The sequence below is a fragment of the Gracilinanus agilis genome, chromosome 6 (genome assembly GCF_016433145.1).
Source record: "Gracilinanus agilis isolate LMUSP501 chromosome 6, AgileGrace, whole genome shotgun sequence".
NCBI classification, from domain to species: Eukaryota; Metazoa; Chordata; class Mammalia; order Didelphimorphia; family Didelphidae; genus Gracilinanus; species Gracilinanus agilis.
In genome coordinates, this window is record NC_058135.1 from 223,528,155 (window position 1) to 223,555,245 (window position 27,091).

The 27,091-nt window shown below is 39.1% G+C and overlaps 1 pseudogene; it reads left to right on the plus strand.

The window, feature by feature from the left end:
* Positions 1 to 26,844, plus strand: LOC123252482 (annotated as a pseudogene).
* The last annotated feature ends 247 nt before the right edge of the window (positions 26,845 to 27,091 follow it).

The window sequence follows — 27,091 nt, forward strand, 5'->3', positions numbered from 1 at the left end:
ATGGAGACAACCCAGAACCCTGATCCCAAGAACTCTGGGAGTGTCCTTCAGACCACTGGAGAGGCTTATAGTCTGACTCCTACAGCCATCATGGAGGTGGGCAACCCCTATGGAGAAGGGCTGACCTTCTTCACAAACTATTGGTTGACTGCCACCCACCAAGCAGGCAAGGCACCCAGTAGGTGCCTTGGCAATACCAGAACCTTGACTAACCACCACCTCCCCTCAGAGCCCTAAGGAAGCCTTGAGCTACCCTGCTTCTAAGCCCAGTCTCCAGAGCCATCACCCAGAGAAATGATCCTTATGGGGATGTGACCTATCAAGGGCTAAACCCCTGCCTTCATAGCAGCCATAGTTACTGGAGAAGAAAAGAAAATTCTTGTCTTGGCTATGTCAAATGGTTCAATATCAGAAATATATTAGTGGCAATATCATAATAGCATAAAGAGAATATATTGCTATCTTATCAACTGCTTGGCTGCTACATCCCAAGGATGCTGGGGTCTTCCCACTGAACCCTCTTTTAAGTGTTGTCTCCCACCTATTATAATGTGAGCTCCTTGAGGACAGACTGTCTTGATTTTCTATTTATATTTCTAGTACTTATCACAAGTAGAGACTCAATAAATGCTTTTTTTTTTTAAACCCTAATCTTCTGTATTAGAATCCATACTAAGTATTGGTTCCAAAGGCAGAAGGGTGGTAAGGGCTAGGCAATGGGGGTTAAGTGACTTGCCCAGGGTCACCCAGCTGGGAAGTGTCTGAGGACATATTTGAATCTGGTACCTCCCATCTTTGGGTCTGGCTCCCAATCCACTGAGCTGCCTAGCTACCCCAATAAATGCTTTTTCATTCATTCATTCAATCATTCAATCATTCATTGCACTCATATAATCTCCCCAACCCTACAAAGAAGAGAGGGAGGTACATTTTCTCATGTCTTCTCTGAGGGCCAAGCTTGATCAGTAGATTTACAAACTGCTTTTTAAAAATTTATCAGGGGTATCTAGATGGCTCAGTGGATTGAGAGCCAGGACCAGAGACAGAAAGTCCTGGGTTCAAATGTGGTCTCAGATACTTCCTAGCGGTGTGACCCTGGACAAGTCACTTAACTCCCATTCCCTAGCCCTTATTTCTCTTCTGCCTTAGTACTAATATACACTATTGATTCTAAGATGGAAAGTAAGGGCTTAACAAAAAATAAAATAAAAAAAAATTTATCTTGTAGTCGTTGAATACATTGCTTTCCTGTTTCTGTTTACTCAAACTTCACATCTGCTCACATGTTTTCTCCTGCTTCTCTGTGCTCCTTATACTCCTCATTTCCTATAGAACAGTAATATTCCACTATATTTATGTACCACAATTTGTTGTTATCTATTCCCCAATCACGAGCAGCTAACTTGTTTTCAGTCCTTTGCTACTACAGAAAGCGCTGCTTTAAGTTTGGGGGCATATATGGGACCTTTCTTTTGAACTTCTCTTTTCCTCCTTGGGGTATATGCTTACGCAGTAGAATCTTTGGGTGCAAAAGAGTACACATTTAGTCACTTTCCAAATTGCTTTCTAGAGTGGTTTGACCAGTTCAGTTTTTTTGTATTTTAATCCTCTGCTTTCTTAGAATCAAGATACTATGTATTAGCTCCCAGGCAGAAGAGCAGTAAGGACTAGGCAAAAGGAGTTAAGCGACTTGGCCAAGGTCACACACCTCGCCAACTCAGTCTCACTAACAACATACATATGTAACTCTACCACCAGTGCTTCTCTTTCCACAATTCCTCCAACACAGCCCATTTCCTTCTTTTGTCGTCTTTGCCAGTTTTCTGGGTATAAGGTGAAACCTCAAACTTATTTTGATGCTCATTTCTCTTATGATTAATGATTTACAACAATGTTTTATAGGATTGTTAATACTATAATTAGCCATTCTTCTTTTGAAACTTGTCTGTTCATATCCTTATGTGATATGAACAGGATATGAACATGTCCATTGGACATTCCTAGACTTTAACACCTAATAGAAGACTAGCTGTTTTTTAGCTGCCTTTGATCCATAATTACTTGGTTCCTTTCGAATTCCTAGAGCAAACAGAGACTGCTTTTAGCTGGTTTCCAGTGAGGCCTTAAGTAAAAACTCAACTTCCAGCAGCTTCTTAATTCTTCCTTTTCCTCTTTCTGCTGTTTAGGTTTCAGATGTCTACTCTCACTTCCTGGAACAAGGATCTTCCAATTGAGTTTTAAAGAGTAAAACAGAACATATTGTTGCCGTCTCCCTCATCCCCCCCCAAAATCCAACCCTTCTCCCACATTTCATTTTTCACTTTCTATCCAGGTTAGCCTCTTCCAAGGGTTAAGTTTTCCCATTTCCTTCCCCGAGGCAAAGCCCATCTTTCCCTCTACCCCTACTTATAGCTCTGCAAATGCTCCCTTAAATCAACTTTGTAGTTCATGATGTGAAAATAATACAAGAAGTAATTAAAACAAATTTAGTTGAGCAGGAGGGGGAATTAGTTTCTTTGGTGCTTGACAGAAGGGTGTTATTAACAATGCCACCATCTGGTAGCTTTCTCTTTTAACTAATTATTCTTGCTGACTAGGTGCTAAGCTCTGTTGTTTCTATAACCAAGGAGTGCTTGCACTGTGAACATGTAAACGTAACACGTGTTATTTTAAACTTTTGAATCCTTTACATTTTAGTGGCCTGGGATAAAGCTCTGGTTGTCCTGCCTTAGCGATGGGTCTGGGTATAAGCGGGCTACAGAATATTATCACTGATGACTTGCATGTGGGTTGCTGCATAAAAGACCACATTAAGGGCAGGTATGATGGAAAAAGACGTGTGTTGGTCAGGCAATCATAATGTGCCGTGATAAGAGTGCATGTTATGTGTGAAATAGCAAATGAATCAGAAGAAGGACTCTTATGGAAAGGCAGGAGCGAGAATTGTCCAGGATGAGACGATGTATAGAGCTTATGATTTGTACCAGTGGGAAGACAAGCCACACCAATGAGATCATGGATTCATTGCAATATTGAAGAAATATTCACAGTAGTACCTGGCACATGGCCTTGTGAATGGCAGTATTCCAGTAGATACTTATTGAAGGATGGAATGAATGAATTGGTGAAAGAAAATGACTGGGCTGGACAAAATGATGACACATTTGGACGAATAGCTTCTAATTCCCTGCACTAAATCTATGATCCCTAAGGTCCCTTCCAGATTAAAAAAAATGATGATATTACACAAATGAATTTCAACTCATTATTAACAATTACAAAAATTCCAAGTTAGCAGAGGCCAAATTAAAAAGGTTTAATTGCATTAAACAGAGTTATTTTATTTTTATTTTTTTTATTTCTAGTTTACTGAAAGAAGCAAGTCTCATCTTTGTTTCCTCGGGCACATAACTTTTCCAGCTTCTGTAGCTAAATAGAAAAACAGAGGTCATATTAACCTTATTTCTAGCTTTAATGAAAAGCTGAGATGGAGAACAAAAATCAGATGGAAGAAGAGATGTAAATTCTTGGAACTGTTAGTGGAGTTTCTACTTGTAATATGGATCTTTTTTCTACTTGTGTAGGAATTGCTTATCCAGATGTTGAAATGTGGCAACGACTCACAAGCAAATTCCTATTCATTTACACTACAAATATTTTTGCTATTTGCAGCTTCGTAATTCAAATTAGGCTACTATGATTTTCAAACTTGGATAGCTAAATTAATAGAGAATATTTTAATGAGGAGCCTAGCAACAGGTAGGAATTGGGATCATCTGACTTCTAAAGTCTTTCAGAGGTAATATTCTACATGGAAGCTCAGAATTGGAAGGGATCTCAGAGGCCATCTGGTCTACCTTAAATGAGGACATTCTGGGCATCTCTCAATATCCTCTTTAATATCCATAATGAGTAATCATCTGGCCTCCTCTTGAGAAGCTCCAGAGAGAGGAAATTCACTCCATCCAGAAGCAGCTCATTTTACTTTTATGTAGCTGAAAGGTGTTTTTCTTTAAGCTTTTTCTTTTTTTTAATCAAATGTTTCACAGGAAAAGGCTCAAAGTTTCAACAATTAATGAAATCAATTAGCTGAAACCAAGACTCTTGGAATAAAAAGTACTAGGTTGAGATCCCACATTAGATGACTGGAAGTACCTCCTCTAATAGTCAATACTGAGTAGTTGAGAAGCATCTATTAAGAACTTTCTATGTTCCGGGCAATGAACTAAATGCTAGGGATACACAGAAACACAAAAACAGCCCATTGCCCTCAAGGAGCTTACATTCTAATGGGAGAGACCACATGCCAACATCTCTGTACCTATGAGATATACATACAGGCTTACAAATAAGACAGAAAGCGGTGTTTTCATTTCTGTGCCTGTTACTGTCAAGCAACAGAAGGGAAATGATGAAAAGTCTAAGATTTCCCCTGCCCATAAACTGAGAATGTGTTAGGCTCATGACCAGAAGAAGCTGAAGGAATCTACAGTTATCCAAGAGGTGAACTTAGAATCAAGTCTAGTTCCAAATCTTTGATCTTCCCAGAGAGGCACATCAATCCCAGAGCCCATTGGATGCTTCTAGAACTGAACATCTCCAAGAATGTCCTAGAACAGACCAGTCTCTTCAAGGATGAGCCACAGGGGCTACTTCAGGCATCTTCTCCCACATAGTCCCTCCCCTTAGGACTCAGAGGTACAGAAGATGGGAGTGACTCAGTTTGAGAAAGCAGTAGACAAGCAGTCAGGAGACTTGGTTTCTAGTTACATCTCTGCTGTTAATTCACAATTCACTTCTTGGGGCCTCAGTTTGTTATCTATAAAATGGGGATAATATATATGTATATAATACACATAAATTATATATATATAATATATATAATAAAAGATTTTCCTGAGGAGAAAATGAAATGATGTATGTAAGAACTCCTTGAAAAGTATCAGATAAATTATATATATATACACACATATAATATATAATATATAATATATAATATATAATGCAAGATTCTCCTGGGGAGAAAATGAAAAGATGTATGTAAGAATTTCTTGAAAAGTATCAGACATTGTATAGATGGAAAGTATGATTATTATTACTAATAAGTTCCTGAGGAGGAGGTAAACTATAGCTAACAAGTCTCATGTCTGGGTGGTAATATGCCTGAGGACTTTTTAGGGGGGTGAAATTTGGTCTTGCTATCATTTTGAACTAAGTACCTATTTCTTTGAGGTTCCAAGGCTCCCATCTTGTTGGGAACCACTAAAAGGTGAAAACAAAATATTTCCAGGCTGGCCCTATGTGCCCAATCTAGACTGTCCAAAGCTAAGAGTACCAAAGAAGTCAAAGGAAAAGGGGACCTCCTAGGCTCATTCTAGGATGAGTCCATCCCCTGGGGTTCAGGGAGTTACTTCATTCTTTAGGCTCAGATGGGTGATCCATTGCGCCAGGTCTGTTCTAGTGTGGGCTCACAGGGTAGTAAGACAGCTGATTGATGAGCAGAAGGAGGTCTAGAGGTGAAGTTCTAGGTCTGAGTCATAGCTTTGCCACTTAGCAGCTCTGTGAACAAAAACCAGTCACTTTAAGCAATCCAAGTGAGTTTCTTCATCTGTAAAGTGAGGCTCAAAGCCACAGGATCACAAGGGGCCAGAAGAATGAAAAATGATATGTCACCGTCAGCTATTAGAATTGTTATAATAATAGTAGCTAACGTTTATAGAGTGCTTACTTTGTGCCAGGTACTGTGCTAAGTGCTTTACTGAGATCCCTTCCAAGTCTAAGCTTCTTTGTAGAATCTTAGCTCTGGAAAGGACTAGAAGTCAAGTCATCCCAACTCATAACAACTCTGGAAGGTAGGTGCTATTAGTATTCCCCTTTTACAGAGGAGGAAACTGAGGCAAATAGAAGTTAAGTGATTTGCTCAGGTTTGTAGAGCTGGGAAGCATCTGAGATGAGAGCTTTCTTGGCCATTAACCGCCTCCCTGAACCTTTAGTGCCAATAGTCCTAAAAGTACCTTGTATCTACTTTGTATGTATCTTGTGTATAGCTACATATATACATGCCGTCTCCTCCATTAGAATGTCAGCTCCTTGAAGGCAGAAGATGAGTTTTTTCTTTGTACCCCTCAGTGCTGTGCCAGCCCAATGTCTGGCACAGAGTAAGACATAAAAATGTTTGATGATTGATGAATGAGATGAAAGTGAAGAGATGGATAAATGTAAAGTCTTACATGTAAGTGGTTTGGGGGTCTTGAGGTATGTCTCTATATGGCAGATTTGGGGCCAGGGCAGGGACTTGAGCTTTTTTTTGTGGTAGACCCTTTGGGCAGTCTGGTGAAACCTAGAATACCCTTTCTCAAAATTATACTGACATTCATAACGGAAGGAAAGTTCAGGTAGTGGCTAGTGATAATAAGTATGCAATTATTTTCCTATATGTCTATGGTGCCCAAAGTCATTCAAAACAATTGCTCAGTTGTTTCCAAAGTGTTTTATCACTTCCTAAATCATTGCATAGTCAAAGTGGCCATAGATAAGCCATATCATATTCCTAGGGAATAATTCTAAGAAACAATCAGAATGCTTTGTGCATGCGCAATTTGATAAGCGAGGTTTCTTTCTTTCGTCCACAAATAAAAAGTCCAGTGCCCAGGTAATTGTTACTGATGAGAAAGATTCCTACCTGAAATATGTATGAGAAGAAAACCCCCAGTAATATACAAATGAAGGGACTGCCAACCTCTGACATCCAATCCAAATTCAAAATTTAGATTTATAGCAATAGGATTGTCACTCGAAGACATTCAAATTTCACTACAAACTTTTCGAGGATCATGGCTTGGAGAGTTGGAAGGGACCTTTAGAAGCCATCTACTACAACTTTATCACTTTAGAAATGGGGAAACTGAGGCACAGAGATGTAAAGTGATTTGCCCATAGTTACACGGTCATTAAGTGTTAAAGGCACTTCTTCCCAAATTCAAGTCCAACATCCTATTCACTAAGTCATGCTGCACCAGTCACATAGACTTTATTATTTTTTAATTTAAAAAGTATTTTATTTTTTTAAATTAAATAAATTATTTTAAATTTGACCCATGGCAAATAAAATAAACATTTTTGCATACATTCTAGAATAAAAGGGGCTTATATTCAAAACTGAAAAGCTTTATTAAGTCACATTGACCTTATTGTCCAGTTTAGAAATTTATCCTGCCCCCAGTGACTTCATAGAATGAGTATATAAACTGAAGGGAAACACTGGATAAATCGCAGGCCCTGAAATCAAGACCCGAATTCAAATTTAGCCTTTGAAACGGACATTGTGTGAGTCATTTAGTCTTTACCAGCTTCAGTTTTTCCATTGAAAAAATGGGGATAATAATAGCACTTATATCCCAGGACTGTTGTGAGGACACAATGCATATTTGTAAAGTATTTTGTAAACATTATAGTAATATAGAAATGCTAGTTATCATTACTACTAAATTCATTATGTTATAAGAAAATGCATGATGTAGCTAATAAAATTGTGAGAATCAACTGAGGACTTATAAATGTAAAGTGCTACCTATAAACAAACCACAAGGTTTTTATTAAATGCCTCCAATGTGCTGGACACTGTGCTAAGGGCTGGGGATCCAAAAACAGACAGTCATGAAGAAACAGTCCTTACCCTGAAGGAGCTTACATTCTAGTGGGGAGATATAATAAATATATATGATAAATAGAAGCCATTTATTTAATAAATAAGAATTATTCCAGTGGCTCATTGTTGGGTAGAGATTACCCTGAGCCACTCCCTGGCAGTAGTACCATCTGGCAGCTGGCAGATCATAGCAAAGTAGAAAGGCCTCTAATGTGTGTCCCATATCCGAGATCAGCATAGCTAAAGGCACAGGCTCAGCCCCAGAGAACTGGTCAAAGCAACTTAGGAAAAAACTGTCTTTGAGTCAATCAGTCACCATGTGTTGAGCACCTGCTGAGGGCCAGCACTATGCTAAATTCTGGGGATACAAAAAAGAGGCAAAAATAGTCCCTGCCCTCAAGGAGCTTACGATCAATTGAGGGAGACAAATCTAGACAAAGAGAACTATTGACAGGATAAATAGGAAATCCTTAACAGAAGGAAGGTACTGGAAAGAAGAGGAGTTGAGGAAGACTTCTAGGAAAAGGAGGAATTTAAGTTGGGACCTAAAAGAAGCCAGAGAAGTCAGTGGGCAGAGTAGGGAGAGTTTTCCAGGCATGGGGGCCAGCCAGAGAGAGCTAAGAGATCTGGTGTCTTGATTGCAGATGGCCAGGGGGTCATTATCACTGGATGGAAGATAGGCGAAGGGAAGTAAGATGCAAGAAGACCGGCAAGGCAGGAGGGGGCTTGAATCCTGTCTCCCTTTGATATTTATTAGCTCTGTGACCCATGACAAGGTATTTAAACTCTAGGAGCTTCCCACCAATTTATCATTTATCTCCTGGTTCCTTGGGGCCCATGATCTAGTAGAGATAGCTGGCACAGTTATAGATAGGGGATGAATTGGTAATCATACTCAGAGTGACTCAGGCTTACCAAATCACAGATTCTTTGAATATTTGTCTGTGGTGTGGAGGACAGAATGATAACTACTTGGTAGTGGGGAGACAAAGATTTCCCATCCTCCTTAATTCAACAAACATTATTATCAAATACTTTTTAAAAAATCAATTATCAATTATCAAAAAAAGTTTTTTAATCAATTATCAATTATAAAAAACCAACAAACAAATATTATCAATATGCAGAGTAAACTTTGAGTAAGAGCATAATGAGCAAAAAGGGACTGATCTTTTCGATTTATTCCAAGACTGGACCCAGTCTGTGTGACCTTGGAGGTTGGGGACACTGACTCATAGGTTACATATAAAATAAAGTTGGGAGAGAAAAGTGGTTCTCAAACTTTTTGATCTCATAGCTAACATTTATATGGCACCACCCAACATGAACCAGTTATGACATTTGATCCTTACAACAACCTTGGGAGGTAGGTGCTATTATTAACCCCATTTTATGAGGAAGCTGAGGCAAACAGGTTAAATGGCTTGCCAAGGGTCATACAGCTATTAAGTGAGGCTGGATTTGAACTCTGTTCTTCCTGATTCCAGATCTGGCACTCTATCCACTGTACCACCTAGCTGTACTTTTGGCACTTTTAAAAATGACTGAAGATGCATAGCTCTCCCTCAACCCAAAGAGTTTTTGTTATGTGGACTACATCTATCATTATCTATCATATTAGAAATGAAAATAAGTTATTATTATGAAAAACAGTTTTGATCTTGTAGACCTTCAGGAAAAGATCTTGGGAACCTCCTGAAAAAGTTTTGAGGACCTCCAGGGGGCCTAAGACCAAACTTTGAGAAGCAATTGATTGTAGGCAGTTGGAAATCTATGACCCCTATTATCCTTTTTTTCTTAGTGCTTTTCTACTACCTCTTAGAAATTACTCTATTTGTATCCATTTGTGTGCGTATATGGGAAGTTTTATCTTTTATCCCCAGTCCTCACACCTGTATTTGGGATATTGGAGGTGGCTAATAAATGCTTGTTGAATGGAATTGAGTCAAGCACTCCCTATGTGCATTGGGCATACTAACAAAGCCAAAACTGTCCCTGGGGGAATTCAAGAAATCTAGGAGAGGATGTGTAAAAAATGGAAGCAAGACAGCACAGTAACAACTAAGGGAATTAAAGAGAGAACTGAGCCTTGAAGAAAGACAAGGATTGGGGGCATCTAGGTGGCTAGGTGGATAAAGAGCCAGGTCTGGAAATGGGAGATTCTGGGTTCAAGTCTGACACTTCCTAGCTGTGTGACCTGAGGCAAGTCAATTAATTTTGATTATCTAAGCCTTTGCTGCTTTTCTCTCTTAGTTATCAATTCCAAGAAAGAAGGTAAGGTTTCTTATTTTTAAAAAGAAGAAAAAAAGAAGGAAAGAAAGAAAAAAGAAGGAAGAAAGGAAAGAAGGAAAGACAAGGATTTTCAGAGATGGAAGTCAGGAGTGAATTCCAGGTATGGGATTGGTTGTGGTGGTGGTGGTGGTGGCGGCGGCTTTTTTTTTTTTAAAGATATTTTATTTTCCCAGTTACATGTAATAGCCGTTTTCCACATACATTTTCTGAAATTACAAAATCCAAATTGTCTCCTTCTCATTTTCCTCTCCCCTCTTGGAGATGGTAAGCATTTGATCTGGGTTATACATGTATTATCATGTAAAACATATTTCCATATTGTTCATTGTCATAAGAGAATATGCACATAAAACCAAAACCTTAAAATAAAAATACAAATAAACTAAAGTGAAAAATAGTCACTTAGATCTGCATCTGACTAACTTCTTTCTCTGGAGGTTCTTTGTCATAAGTTCTTCAGAATTGTCCTGGATCATTATATTACTGAATAGCTAAGACTTTCACAGTTTTATCATCATACAATATTGCTGTCACTATGTACAATGTTCTCCTTGTTCTGCTTATTTCACTTTGAATCAGTTCGTGCAGGACTTTTTCTGAAATCATTCTGTTCAATAATTTCTTACAGCACAATAGTATTTTATTACTATCACACACCACAATTTGTTTAGCCACTCTCCGATTGATGGATATTCTTTCATTTTCCAATTCTTTGCCACCACAAAAAGAGATTCTGTAAATGTTTTCATAAGAATAGATCCTCCTGTCCCCTTAAAAAAATCTCTTTGGAATACAGGCTTAGTAGTGGTATTACTGAATCAAAGAGTATGCACAATTTTATAGCCCTTTGGGCTATAGTTCCAAATTGCCCTCCAGAATGGTTGGATCAGTTCACAACTGCACCAACAATGCATTAGTGTCCCAATTTTGCCACACCCCCTCCAACATTTATCACTTTCCTTTATTGTTATATTAGTCAGTCTGATAGGTGTGGGGTGTTAGGTGGTGGTGACTTTTTGCAGACATAAGGAGGTAGAAGAGGATGTCAAATTCAGAGAAAAGCAAGTAATTCATTTTTTTTGGAACTTTGGAATTTTGTGAAGTGGACTGGCATAGACAAGACTGAGACTACAAGTATATTTGAGGTGCAGATAAGTGGCTCAGTGGATAGAAAGCTAGCCCTGGAGATGGGTGATCCTGGGTTCAAATGTGATCTCAGACACTTCCTACCTCTATGACCCTGAGCAAATCACTTAATCCCAGTTTCCTAGCCCTTTCTGCTCTTTTGCCTTGGAACTGATTCTTAGTATTGATTCTAAGACAGAAGGTAGAGGTTTAAAAAAAAAAAAACTTAAGAAAAAAAAATAGATATACAGGAGCCAGATTATGGAAGGGCTTCAGGGTCCAGCTAAATTGTCTGTGTTTTATCTGAGGGGTAATAGGAGGCCTCTGAAAGTTTTTGAGTAAGTGAGTGATATGGTCAGATTTATGCCGGCTATTGTTTGGAGGGCTGATTAGAGAGCAGAGAGACTAGAAATAGGGAGACTCATTAGGAGGCTATAACATTAATATGATGGGTTGAAATACTGAACAAAGATGCTTTTACAGGAAACCTTTTCCAACCCCTCTTAATTCTAGTGCTTTCCTTTAAAAAAAAAAAGTTTGAATTCCAAATTCTCTTCCTTGTTCGGACCCTCCCTCCTTGAGATGGCTGATATAGATTTTACATGTGTAATCATGTAAAACAGTTTTCTATATTAGTCATTTTGTGGAGGAGTTCTCAAATGGAAAAAAAAAAGAACAAAGAAAATGAAATATAGTATGTTTCAGTCTGCATTCAGACTCCAGTTCTTTCTCAGAGGGCAGATGGCATTTTTCATCATGAGTCTCTGGGATTTTCTTGGATCACTTTATTGCTGAGAATAACTAGGTCATTCACAGTTGTTCATCAAGAAATATTGCTGTCACTGTGTATAATGTTCTAATCACCTCATTTTGCATCAGTTTATGTAAGTCTTTCCAGATTTTTCTTAAATCATCCTGATTATCATTCCTTATAGCACAATAATATTCCCATAACTATCATATACAACAACTTGCTCAGCCATTCCCCAATTGAAGGACACTTCAGTTTCCAGTTCCTTGCCACCACAAAAGAGCTGCAAGAAATATTTTTGTACAAATAGATCCTTTTCCCCTTTTTTTTTTTTTAAATCTCTCTGGGACACAGACCTAGTAGTGGTATTGCTGGATCAAAGGATATTGCTTTCCTTTTTAAAAAATTATTTTCTATTTTCTCTGCACATATATTGTTTGTATATGTGTTTAGTTGGCTGCCCTTCCCCTATTTGTTTGTGGGCTTCTTGAGGACAAGGACTGTCTTTTGCCTCTCTTTGGATCTCTTATACTTATCATAGTACCTGGCATATAGTAGCCACTTAATAAATGCTTACTGACTGTGTGAGTAGACAGAAGTAGGTAGATGTGATAGATGTCATGAAGGCAAAATCAATGAGATTTGATAAGTCTTTGAATGGGACAGTTTGGTGATGCAGTGGATAAAGTGCTGGGCCTGGAGTCAGGAAGACCTGAGTTCAAATCTGACCTCAAATCCTTTCTAGCTGTATGACCCTGGACAAGTCACTTAACCCTGTTTGTCTTAGTTTCCTTATCTGTAAAATGACCTGGAGAAGGAAATGGCAAACCACTCCAGTGTCTAAGCCAAGAAAACCCCAAATGGGGACATGAGGAGTCTGATATGACTGAAAATAACTGAATGACAAAAATTCAATTCTGGATATGATTGGGGTGGTGAAGGCGAGGGAAAGCAAGAATGATTCCAAGGTGACTGGGAAAATGGTAGAACCTCAACAGATGTAGAGACATTTAGGAAATACTGGTTTAAGGAAATGAAATGGGGGAGATAGAGAATATATTGGATTTATTCCCCTAAGGAAGGAGGAAATAAGCATTTATTATGTACCTACTATGTGCCAAGCACTAGGTATACAAATTAAAAGAATGAAACCATCCCTACTCATAATGAGCCTACATTCTAAGGTTGAGGAGAGAGGGAGATTATAAGGACATATAAAATGGGTTTAGTATCAATATACTATTAATGAGTATAAATACATATAAAACAGTGAAATACTAGGTACTTTGGGAGGGATCAGGAAAGAGTTAATGAAGAACATGGTATCCAAGTTGACTCTCAGAGAAAGGGACCCTATAAGGTAGAGGGAAGGAGGAAGTACATATGGGGCAAGGTGAGTGGTGAATGTAAGGGCAATGGAGATGGAGGAACAAGTCATGTGTAAGGAACAGAGAGAGATGTCCAGTTTGGCTGGATGGAAGAGAGCTACCCGTCTGACCATTCATTCAATCCTTCACTGATTCCTCATTTATCTCCTGACCCTTTAGATTATCTCTCATGATTCTTTCCTAGCATCTGTCCTTTCCTACTCTCTTCCTTGGTTATCACTTTATACCTAGATGACTGCCATCCCTGATTTCTGGACTTAAGTTCAGTCCAACATTGCTACCTGGGGGTAGGTGTCCAAGTTGGGGTCTCCAAGTCCCTTTAACATCTCAAATTTAATATAGTGGAACTCTTCATTTTTTCATCTAAATTCACCTCTTCTCAAAATTTAGTTGCTTTTGTTGAGGACACAACCATCTTTCCCTTCTTGTCAGCTACTCAGGTTCACAAACCTGTCATCATCCTTGACTTTTCATTCTTCTTCACCCCCAAATCCAAATCCTATCCGTTTTATTTCTGTAGTCATTTGACTCGATCCCTTTCTCACATAGCCACCATTTAGTTCAAGTCCTCACTGCTTTTTGCCTGTAAAATTTTAATAAGGTCTTAATTGAATTATTTCCTTGCCTCTAATCTCTCTCCCTTCTAATTCTTCCTTCATGAAGATAACCAAATAATCCTTCTCATGTATAGCTTGGTCTATGCCACTCCCCTGCTCCACCAACTTCAGTGATTCCCTTTTACCTACTAGATTAAGTATATAATTCTCAACCTGGTATTTACACTCCTTCACAATCTGGCTCCCAAATCTCTCTGCTTATTTTACCTTGTTCTCCTTCATATACTCTTCGCTGTTGACAAACCAGACTACTCAATTTTATATTCCTTCTCCCTTTCTGCATTTGTACCTGCTGTCTACCCTACCTACCTGGAATGCACTTTCTTATCTCTGCCTCTTAGAACCCTTCTTAAATTCAAGGTTCAAGCTCGGGGGCCATCTCCTCCACTAAGCCTTTCCTAAAACTAGTTGTTCTAGTTGTCTTTCTTCCTCCTCAAATGTATTTATTTTTTTTGTATAGTGTCGTATCCTTTCTAGGAGAAACAAAGCTATTGTGATGGGGGATCTGGGGCATATGCAGAGTAACAGGGATGGATCTTTCCCACTGGAGAACTGGTTCCTGGGATTATCATGATGCCATGTCAGAGAAGGGCCTTGTGGAGACTGTGGTGCATACGTGGACATTCTGTAACTGGTTCCAGTTGGCTGACTATGTGTTGAAAGAAGAGACTTTTTGACTGGTGGCAGAGATAGTCAAAAAAATCTGTCATCTTTATCTATGATCTCTTTGACTCGTTTGCTTTTAGGGAGACTTGGTGAAGGGAGTAGAGTTGCCATCCTTAGGAGTTTCAAAAGGTTAGGAGAGAGCCACAGGAATTTCAGAGTCTAAGGCCAGGCTGAGATTTTCAGCTAGCATAGCACCGATACCCCTAGGGAACTTCAGTCTTTTCTGAAGCAGACTCATCCAGCAGAGAGACTTGATTTTGTACATAAATTGAGAGAGACTAAGGCTCTTTAGAATTGAAATAAATGAAGCAACTCATCTTTTTATCTCAGATTAAAATGGTATAGGGGGAAAGTGCCCAGTGGGTGTTGTCAGGAATGTGCATATGTTTGTTTTTGGCTCTGTCTTTGAAACATATATTCTTTTGTAAAAAAAACGTTAAATGGTTAAATGGAACTGGGGTCAGTGGTCCTCTAAGATTGGAGACACATGGTTAGTGGGGCCTCAAACTACTGGCATTAGAGAGAAATTTCCCAACTTCCTCTAAGTTTCTAGGATACACTTACTGAGGAGATCATGTAACAATCTGACCCTGAGGGAGTGAAGTCCGATCCTACAGACTCTTTTTCTTGAATGTAGGGACCACTGATTTTTGTTTCTCTACTCCTTGGCAAAATGCCTTGCACACAGTAGATGCTTAATAAATGTTGAATCAAATTGAAAGACAAAAACCTCTCTAGTTCACTCTGGAAATACTAGTTAGAGCTGTAACCTGTCCAAAGAGAACTGAAACCATAAATGGTAGGCAGGATCATTTTCCTGAACTTTGCGCGAATGCCCTCCTTCTCTCCCTATGTCCTTTGTTGAATCCCATCCATCCCCACCATGTTCTATTTTCCAGACCAATCGGGGACATTAGTCTTACCCAGGTGGCAAGCTGGCACAAGAGAGTGTTCTATTTTTTGTCTCTTCCTTTATATCTAAGCAAAGTACGTGGAATATTTCCAGTTTTAAAAACCATCCTACTGTGAGGAGGGCACAATGCCTCGGATTTCTGTTTAACATCGTTCTGTAAGTACAGTAAATATAGTGTAGGAGTATGGTAGGCTTGGAAAAGATGATTTGAAAAAATAATTCATTTTAATTCAGTACTTGTAGTATAGTGTACTGTGAAATTTAATAGCTGTGGCTACCAAGAATTTCCTTTAAATGTTACTGTGAAATATCTTTATCATAACTCTCCAGAAACAAAGCATTTCTGGAGTGTCGCTCTTGCTCATTAATGCTTTTTACTTCTTCCATGTTTTGGTTTTTTTTTTGTTCAAAGAAGCTTCATAGCTTCCATGTTCACTTTATGGATCCTTTTCATTGAAAAGGGCCTTTTGCTTACATTTCCCAAACCACTGCTTCACTGGAAGCAGATGGTGCTTCCTGAAGGAACACTGATGCTGACCACTTGAACATGTGGTGGGTGTGCTTGGAATCTGATCTCTCTTGTGCTCGTTGATTAGTCCAGAACTTTGCCTGGTTACCAAGCCCAAACCCATAATAAGGACTCTTGCCAATTCTTTCATCTTGCCACACACTGGGGACAAGGGAAAAGAAATGCTTCAAAGGACGCTCAACCTGTTTCTTGCCTTGCTCTCTACAACTCTGATCCACTAAAGGGCGAACTCTTTAAAAGTAAGGTCTATGTTGCATCTTTCTTTGGGAGGCCTCACGAAGGGTGGGGACTAGTGTTTGCCAAACTGAATTTGGCTGCTAAACTTGATTTCTGGGTGCCCATTCCTGCCAGAAGATCCAGGTATCTCTCTTATTTCTTGACTTGGCACCTACCGTTGTAGTACTAAAGTGTTTTGAAGGTGATATTTGAGCAGAAATAAGGCCAGACAAGAAGAACAGGTCCTTGAGAGATTATCTGACATTAGGTTTTAGTCTTGTAGTCTGTAATCATGAAGGAAGGCCTTAGTGAATTAGGGAATCTTGGTTTGATACCACCTGAATTCTATGAACATTCTTGACCAGCGCTCAAACCATCCAACACTCAAACCTAGCTTCTGCTTCTGTGAAGTAGAACCATCAGAGTTCCTATCTCTTCCCTGTCCCTTAAATTCTTGCCCTCAATTTTAGTTATGCTGTTCTTTCTTCCTGGAATTTCTTTCCCTAGTCTCTTGCTGCCTAACTAATTTCTATAGGAAAGGTTCAAATAATTTTTTTATCTCTTCCTATAATCCTTCCTTAACTCTTTCAGCATAAAAGGATTTCTTGCTTCTCTGACTTTTCACAATCACTGTTTGTACCCTTTTTTAGGGGATGGAACCTACTGATAATAATTGATAATGATTACATTTATTTAGGACTTTAAAGTTTGCAAAATGATTTCCCAATGGAATGGGAATCTGGTGCACGTGCAAATCCTGTCAGTTTGCTTGTCTGATGCTACCTTTCCCCAAGGGGGATGCTGAAGAGCTGGCTTCATGAAATGTATAGTTAGAGAATTTTGTACTGTTTGAACGACATTCCCCAGAATTCCTTTCATCTTCCAGCATCTCTTTCCCTGCACCTCCACGTTTGCGTAGTCACATTTTGTTTATAAGTTTTGTAACTCTGCCCCTGTTGCTTTCTTCTCTAGCGACTGGGCTGGGTTAGCTAGCTTTTAAAAAAAATTTATTATATATATTATATATATTAATATATATTAAATATATGTTATTTATATATACAATTTAGTTATTATTAATAAACNTTTGTTATAGTTATATGTGAGTGAGCAGATTTTGGCAAAGACATGCATAAAGACATAAATATCATGCCCATCAAATTTTCAGATGATGCAAAGTCAGGAGGGAGAGCTAATATGCTAGATGACAGTCAGGATCCAGAAAGAACTTGACAGGCTAGAGCACTGGGCTGACTCTAATAAGATGAAATGCAAAAAGGATAAATTGGTTTCTTTAAAAAGGTAACTTTACAAGTACAAGATGGGAGAGGCAGGATTAGAGAGAATTTTATCTGAAAAAAAATTTAGAGATTTTGGTGACCTTATAAAGGTAGTGTATAGTTAGAGAATTTTGTACCTTTTGAGCTATGTTCCCCAGAATTCCTTTCATCTCCCAGCATCCCTTTCCCTGTGTCCTTACATTTACGTTTTTCACGTGTTGCTTATAAGTTTTCTGTAAACCTCACATTCTTTCTCTTCTTTCACGACCCAGCTGGGTTAGCTAGCTTTTTTAATTTAGTTATTATTAATAAACTTTATAAAATATAATACTTAGTTATTGCATATTAATTTTTATCTTTACAGAAATCATGATGCCTTATAGATGAAGTGCTTTTGAGAGATCATTGAGCATGCTAAAACATGGTGGAAAAGAGTCTCTATGATTGGCTTTAGAAGCATTCAAAAAGGCCTGTCAGTTTTGGCTCCTACCTCTCTTTTGTCCATGGTGTCCAGGGAGAGATTGGCAAGGGAAGAGGCCTTTAAGGCCTTCTTCCCCTCACAGAGAAATGGGCCTCGGTCCTTCACCTTTTACTTTGCTTTTCCATTATAGGTGAAGGGAATGGAGTTTTGGGAATTGCAAAGATTAGAAAAACAAGTCACGGGAATCTATAAATCATTGTTCTAGTTGGGTTTTGTACCCAGTGCAGCATCAATGGCCAAAGGAACAAGGCTCAATCTTCCTAGGTGACCTTTAGGACCCCAGCCCAGCAGATGGACTCATTTGACATTTGTGCTGCAATTAGTGAGCCCAATTTGGTGAATTTGGTGGGCCCAATACTATGCATTTGGGAAATGCCTATATATTTGTTTTTGCTATGATATCTTTGAAGTAAATATCCTCTTCTGAAGCTAAGTGATATTAAAGTATTTAATAGGAAACGGAGTGTTAATTGCTGACTCTCTAATAATAGGGACTCTCTAATAATGGCCAAGGATAGTAGGGAAGAAAAATTGCAACACCTTGGGGTGCTCATTGGGAACCCTCAGGGGCAATATAGCATCTTGGCTCAAGAGAGTGAGTCAAGGGGCACTTCATTGTGCTTGCCATAACTGGGAAGCAGGGAGTCCACATAGTTCTATCCTCACTTTATAGCTGAGGAAACAGAAGCTTTGAGAGTTCAACTAACTTGCCCACAAATAAGTGTGTGCCTGAGGTTCCAGACTGAATAAAGCTTCCTCCCATTTCTACCACCTTGAAAAGTTTATTAATTTTTTTTCCTCACAAAACTCTTTAAGGTAGATAATTCAAATATTCTTCCCATTTTACAGATGAGGAAGTTGAAGATTAGAGAAACTTGCCAAGGCATCCAGAAAAAAAGGTAGCACCAAGGCTCAAACATAGACCTTTCAATTCTCCATTGGTTTTCTTTCTATCATATTGGTTTTTTTTTTTTTTTTTTTTTTTTTTTTTTTTTTTTACATTTTTAAACCCTTAACTTCTGTGTATTGGCTCCTAGGTGGAAGAGTGGTAAGGGTGGGCAATGGGGGTTAAGTGACTTGCCCAGGGTCACACAGCTGGGAAGTGTCTGAGGCCAGATTTGAACCTAGGACCTCCCGTCTCTAGGCCTGGCTCTCAATCCACTGAGCTACCCAGCTGCCCCTCTATCATATCATTTGTTATTTTAATATTAAATTTTTTTCAAATTACATTTTCTTCTTCTTTTTCAAACTCTTATCTTCTGTCTTAGAATCAATAATGTATATTGGTTCCAAGGCAGAAGAGCAAGAGGTAAGGGCTAAGCAATGGGGGTTAAGTGACTTGCCCTTAACATTTTTTTTTAATTTGAGTTCCAAATTCTCTCCCTTATTCCTTTCTCCTCAATGAGAAGGCAAGTAATTTGATATAGGTTATACATATGCAGTCATGCAAAACATTTCCATAATAGTCATGCTATAAAAGAAAACATAGACCAAAAAAAAAAACCCAAGAAAAATAAAAAAGTTAAGAATAAGTATGCTTCAATCTGCATTCCAACATTATCAGTTCTTTTTCTGAAGGTGGAGAGTATTTTTCACCATGAGTTCTTCAGAACTATTTTAGATCATTGTATTGCTGAGAATATTTATCATTCACAGTTGATCATTGTATAATATTGCTGTTACTGTGTACAACATTCTCCTGGTTCTGCTCATTTAACTTTGCATCAGTTCATGTAAGTCCAGGTTTTTTCTGAAAGCAACCTGCTAGTTATTCCTTATAGCATCACAATCATATACCACAACTTGTTCAGCCATTCCCCAATTGATGGGCATCTCCTCAATTTCCAATTCTTTGCTACCAAGAAGAGAGCTGCTATTTGTACATATAAGTTGTTATCCTTTAAAAAACATCTCATTAGGATCTAGACCTAGTTGTAGTATTTCTGGGTCAAAAAGTATGCATGGTTATATAGTCCTTTGGGCATGGTTCAAATTGTTCTCCACAATGATTGGATCAGTCCACACTGAACTATACTCTATTCTCACTCCAGTGGGTCAGAGCTTTCCTGCTGGCCTTCTAAGTTGTTGTTTCACCTGGACCTTTGTTGATTCTGATACTCTTGAATTAGTTTTGACATGTTATTTTATTTTGTTTAAAAAAAACCCTTACCTTCTGTCTTGGAATCAATACTGTGTATTGGTTTCAAAGCAGAAGAGTGGTAAGAGCTAGGGAATGGGGGTGAATTGACTTGCCCAGGGTCACACAGCTAGGAAGTATCTGAGGTCAAATTTGAACCCGGGACCTCCCATCTCTAGGCCTGGCTCTCAATCCATTGAGCCACTCAGCTGCCCCCTTGAGGTATTATTTTAAAATTATTTGGAGAGGAATTTGGGAGAGCTCAGGTAAGTCCTTGCCTTTACTCCCATCAAGTTTTACTTTTAATTTTACTGTGTCTTGGCCCATTTAAAGAAAGAGTGGTAAGAGCTAGGGAATGGGGGTCAATTGTTTTGTTGGCCCTTTGCTTAAGCCAGAAAACTGGGAAACCTTGGGTATTCCCCAGGGGCCAAGGCAGGACTAGGGAACTTTAACAGAGAGGTCAAAGAGAGAATAAAAAAGGCAAATTTCTCTTTCCTGCTTAGGCCACTTCTTTATAGTGCCATAACTGAAATAGTCACTGAATTTCAGAGTTGGAGGGATCCTCAAAGGTCACCCAGTCCAACATATACTCAGGAAAAGAACCTCTTTCATAATGTATCTAATGGGTGGTCAAGAAGACAAGGAAAGAAATCAGTTTGAGGCGAAGCTGATGAAGCTGGCTTCAGACATATTGAATTTCCAATGGCAGTCATGACATCTAAGCGAAAATATTCAGCCAGCAGCTGGAAAGGGGGGTTCAGTTTAAAAGAGAAGGTGGGACCATGAAGATTTAAAAGTATTATTTATTTGGCACCTTAAGGTTTGCAAAGTACTTTATATGTTATCATACAATTTGGAGTGATCCTTACAGTGATAATAATTGGAGTGGAGGAAATAGATGAGATTATCAAGAAAGAAAGCAATAGAGAGATTAGAGATGAGAAGAAAGCTTTGGGGAATACCTATTCTGAGGGAGTGAGTAGAGGAAGAGAAGCTAATGAAAGTGACAAAGGAGTGGATTTACTTAGGAGAACCAGGGTAGTTTCTATTCATAGAATTCAAGGAAGGAGTAGGTCTTCAACATTGTTAAACACCAGGGACATCAAAGAAGATAAGGTCGTTCAATTTGGCCATTAAGAAATTATGAAAACATAATTAGAACTGGAAGGCCCAATGGAATAAATTTGTATGATACCTTCATTTTAAAAATAAGTAAACTGATGGTTTTGGAAGTGAAGTGGCTCAATCATGACCTTTCAGTAAAGTAAGGATGACAAAAAAAAAAAAAAAAATAGACTGCCAGGCAATAGAAAGTGAGTGGGTAGTGAGGAATTACTTATTGAACTGAATTAACCTTTTTGAAGAGGTCTAATAATTACCCCCTTTGAAGCAATGAGGCATTCCTACCTGCATATTTTTGAGTGACTGCTTTAGATGAAGGTGCTGGGCTAGGAAGAGATGTGCTTATGGCTCAAGGCAAAGGGAATTGCCTGGGAGTCTTTCCTTGTTTCTCTTTATCTCTAGGTTGTAGAGAGGAGAGGAGAGAGGGGAGGAATAACATCCCTCCTCATGGAATAGTTTGGTGAACCTTCAGTTGTGGCCCTCTAGGAACTAGACAATACTGTGACTTCTGTGGGGTGGAAGGTTTCTGAGCTAGATTTGGCTCAGGTCAGTTTTGGTGGCTGATTGTGGATATTGGAATGAAATGAAACACTCTTAGGTCATTCAACAGTTAACAAAAGAATATTCACTTAGCCAGAGCAGGAGAAGGATATCCAATGAGGACATACACCAGTGATTCCCAAAGTGGGTGCCACCACCCCCTGGTGGGTGCTGCAGTGATCCAGGGAGGTGGTGATGGCCACAGGTGCATTTATCTTTCCTATTAATTGCTATTTTAAAATTAAAAAAAAATTAATTTCCAGGGTCGCTAAGTAATATTTTTTCTGGAAAGGGGGCGGTAGGCCAAAAAAGTTTGGGAACCACTGACATACACTGATGATACCCTGAGATTATTTGACTAAACAAAATTCTTCTGCCTCTGAGTGGCCCACTAAGGTCCTCCAGATCAGCATCTCAGAAGTAGTTTCTAATGGCTGTATGGGTTTGAGGGGGACAGGAAGTGATGTCAGTAGCTAAAGCCTTTTATTCCCTGAGTCAATGAAGCCTTGAAGATAAAGGAAAACCAGCCTCATTTGCATGGAGATGGGGGATTAGGATGTTACTCTCTCCATAGAGTCCCTACTCACATGCCTTTTAAGAAGGAAACTTCAGATCAAAGGAATGGTAGCCCACTGGCTGGATTCTCTCCTGTCACCCTGTGGTTAAAGTTGAAGTCTGCTCTTTTGAAATTTTAAAGTGGTTAAGAGGCAGATGCATATGCTAGATAGGCCTGGAATCCATTTCTAAATTGGGGTCTTATGTATTTATTCAAGATCCAGTTTGAAGGAGCTAAGAGACACCAAATCATTTATCTTTTACAGCATACATTTTAAAAGGAAGGCAGCCTCTAAAGAAAAAGTAGCAAGATAAACAACCTTCCTTCCTGTCCCCTTGACTCCTTTTCTCTTTGAGGCTAGTCTTGATTTAACCTAGTGTTTTGAGATCAGCCATGGGCTAGGTTTGGGAGATGGACTTGCCTTTGGGTGATTTCTGGGGTGAAGGACATGGGAAAGAAGAGATAGGTGGTGCTGACTGGGGTCTAATCTAGGAGAGTGGTACTCTGGAGACTTGGTCAAATGTGACTGATTCTGTATTGAATTGGAATCCCTGACTCCGGGAAGCTCCAGAGTAGGCAGGAACCCAAGAGGTCATTGAGTTCATCAGTACCTGAGCAGGAATCTCATGCTTTAACATCTCTGACAACTGGACAACCATCATCTATCTGAAATGCTTCCGTGCTGGGGAATGCACTCCCTCTTGGGGCAGTTCATTCATTCATTTGGACAGATCTAATTTTAAGCAAGTTTTTCCATAAGTTGGCTGAAACCTGCCTCTCTACAATGCCACCTCCCCCATCTCCTGTTGCTTCTAGTGCTGTCCTCTGAGGTCAAGCATAGCAAGTCTTATCTTTCTTCCCCAGGGCAGCCTTTACATATACTTGAAGATAGCAATCAGCTTCCCCTATCTCTTCTTTTCCAGGATGTCCTGCCGGGGATCATACTGTACCCTTGGGGCTTGTTCCAGATTGGCGTGAATTCTAGGAATCTCAGGCTAAAATGGGACTCTGAGGATAAGTGCCTTTGTAGTAAACAACTGGTCACCTTCTTTGTGATTCTTCCCAAGCTTTTGTGATGGACACATGACCAGGATTTCAGAGGCCCAGTAGGAAAGGTACTGCTCCGGTTTCACTTCAGTCTCACACTCCCAGCATCTTGCCTTAGCACTATGGCAGAGGAAGCCCTGGAATATAGCTGACTTAGGAGCAGCACTCCCATATTAGTAGGGGAAAGCCAGAGGAGCAGGGGAAACAAGAGATAGTTTCTCAAGAACAGTGAGAAGCATATGGGAAACATTATCTGAATTACAGAGCAGTGAATACTTGTTTCAGGATGGGAACACATAAGTGGGGAAAATCATAAAAGGTTAGAGCTAGAAGGGATCTTGGAACTTTGAACAAAGAATGTCAGGGCTCCAAGAGACCTTAGAATAACACAAAATGTCAGAGATGGAAGGGCTGTCAGAGAGCATCGGTTCAGTTTTAGCTTCAAAAGCATTTATTGTTTTTAACTAATTTCACAGATGGACAAATTGAGACTTTGGAAGAGACTTGCCCAAGGTCACAGAGAAGAGAAAAGATATTGGTGACAGAGCCAAAGCTAAGGCTTCCAGATTCCCAGTTTAGATGCCATCAATGCATATAGACACAGAGGGTACATAGCTTGGGCCATGCACTAAAGATAACAGTCCTGTTCCCACCTAGAGGGGAGAGGACAAAACATTTTATGAGATCCACATTGCAATCAGGACCAGCGTGTAGACCTCATACCAGCTAGCCTTTGGTGATGCTCATTATGCATAGGAGATGTAGGAGTGAATGGTGAGGTCAGGACATGAGGAGAATACTTTTGGCTGTTGTTGTCTGGTAAGGCTTTATAATTCCACTCATGTTGAAATTATGTGCCCCTGGTTGCTAGGACTCTAAGAGAGGTGTTAAGGCATTCATATGGCATATTTCTTGTGTTCCCTTCAGTCTACATGTAGATTTGTGGTCAGACTTTATGCTATGTGAAAACCTAGACTGAGACCCCTTCATAAAAGGGGTCTGTGTGATAATATATGTCACAGATTTGGCCTAGAGCTGAACATTTGATCCTCAGCAACTGGGCTCAATTGTCCCCAGAGAAGGGGCTCTTAGCAGTAGGCACTGGGATATGACACCAGTTCTTTTTCCATTATATCGTGAAATTAAGACATCTCTAAAGTTGCAAAGAAATAGTGAGATATAATACCCCCATTTGGACCTAATAATTAACCAAGGGAATTAGTCTAGACATGTACTCAGAGACACATCAGCTCTAACTTTTCCTGCTCTTTAAATTCTTAAAAGGCAATCTCAATTAGGATCAGTTGTTTGCGGGAGGATTCTCAGACCTGTTAAAGAATAGTCTCCAATGAGATAATGTTGGTTCTGAAAAGTGAAATCATATGATAATCTTCAATTAATAATCTATTGCAAGTGATTATTATAATGTTCCTCAATATGTGAGAGGTTCAAACTAAATTAAAGGGCCATTTATTTTTTTAAAGACAGGAACAACATGTCCCCAACCCATTGAATTCTTTAAAAAACTAGTTGAATGGTGGCATATGGAGACAGGTGGATATCCTTTAATCAGACTTTCTAAAGGTCTTTGATAAACATTCACAAAAGGTGAACTTGGTAACCATGAAGTGTGTGTATGTGGGTCAAATCTGTCAAGGATTATGAATAGGACACCAAGTCTCCCTATGGAAAGAAAGTGAAGGTAGGCTGCTCAAAGGATAACCGGACTTCAGTGTAAAGAAGCAATGGCAGAATATAATCTTATATCTTGGGTGTTCAAATAGAGGCAAGAAAAAAAAATCTAGAAATGAGGAAATGAAGATAAAGGCAACTCACTGTTATTTGTAGAAGTAGCAGAGAGCCAACTCTCCAAGATGGTAGGTAACCTGAGTATGGAGTCACATGGTTTTTGCTAATGTGGATAAAAATAATTGTTTGGGGAGGATTAAATGACTGGCAGATGCAGATCACATGTGTTTGTTTTTTTTTTTTTTTCCTATCACTGCTGTAGAAATCAAAACCTTTTCCATGTTGGATTTCCTCTATCCCTAAGGAACCTGAACATCTCTGCTCCTCCTGCCACCATTCTCCTTGTCCCTATCTGCACCTGGCCTCTATTTTTTTTTTTAACCTAGAATAACCTGTGTCCTTTTCTTAGGTTTATTCAAACTTGAGTTTCTTGAGCACCTTGATATTTTTTGGAGCAGGTGGTCCATTTGGGACTCTGAATGCTGAAACTTGATGATTCAGAGGCTTTGCATCTTTCTTAACAGCATTGTGACAGCAAGTGCAAATGTGGCTAGAAACCTTCTGGGTGAGGGCTGAATGCTGATCTATTAAGTGGTTTTGCAAATAGCTACTTGCTCAACCACCCAGGCCAAGTAATGGCTAGGTTGTACAAGTCAGAAAGAATACTGACTGCATTCATCCTTCCCACTTCCACTCTCCCCTCCTCCAACCCATCTTCCATATAGCAAATGATTTCTTATGTAGAGTTGCCACCCTTCTCCTCAGAATCACTCAGTACCTCCCCATGAACCAATGAATAAAATTTGAACTCCTCACCCTGGCACACAAAGGCCTGAATCCCTTGGTGTTGCTCTGCCTTTTCTCTTAAAGAAATTTTCCCATTGTTTTAGATTTCTGAGGAAGATCATGGTGGTTGGCAAGTGGCTGATCAAAGATGATGAAAAAAAAAAAGAGCCGAAAAGAAAGTGGTTGCTCCATTTTGGGTGATGGGTGGGGAATTGATGTGAGGTCAAGGAACTAGAAATATTTATTATTTGCAATATTGTCAAGATAGGGGTCCCACGGACTCAAGGGGAAAACACTGCCTTTGCTGATCTGAACGATGAAGTTCTTTTTAAAAATCCAACTTGATTACTGAAGATGTTTAGAGTAAAAACTAAACTAATTCTCATGGAATAGACCTTACCCAGGACAAGATGTGCATCATGATAGAAAAAAAAAAAAAGGACAGATTAGGATTAAACTTCATGATGCTATAAAAACCACCAGTGACTACTTGCTCTATCTAGTCTGTGTTGGTTTTTACCAAAAAGCATAATGACTAGATCTTTGAGATTTCTCAAGCTAAACATCAACATGGCTGTCAAATCTGCAAGATGATGATGACCCAGAAAGAACAGACAAATGACTTTCAAAGATTTTGTCAGTGAACTGATTCCAGAGAGTACTGGAAAAGCCAAAGACAAAGCTTCCCAGTCCATTTACCCTCTTTAAGATATGTTTGTTAAAAAAAAAAAAATCAAGATACCCAAGAAATTCAAGTTTGAATTGGGAAAACTGATGGAACTGAATGATGAAGATGATAAATCTTGAAAAAAACCCTCCTGGGGATGAAACAGGCACAAATGTTGAAAGGGCTGACGGATATGAGTCACCAGTTCAAGAATCTGTCTAAAAAAAGAATTTGTAAAATTTGAAAAATAGAAGTGTTTATGTCATAAAATAACTTATTTGTATCTTTTGTTTTTATATCACTTTTATTTCCTAATATATATCTTCCCCCTCCTCTATCCATACAGCTATCCCTATACCAATGTATACAAGTGAGAAAAATATTCAGTAAAACTAGCCAACATACCAACTTATCTGATGGGATGTGCAGTATTCTCCACCCACTACTTCAGAGGAGAGAGGTGTATTCTCATTTCTCTTCAGAATTGAGTTTGGTTATCAAAACTACATTAGATTTGTTTTCTGTTTCATCATTATTCTTTCCATGTACATTGCTGTTGTCATTATTTCTTTTGGTTTCCT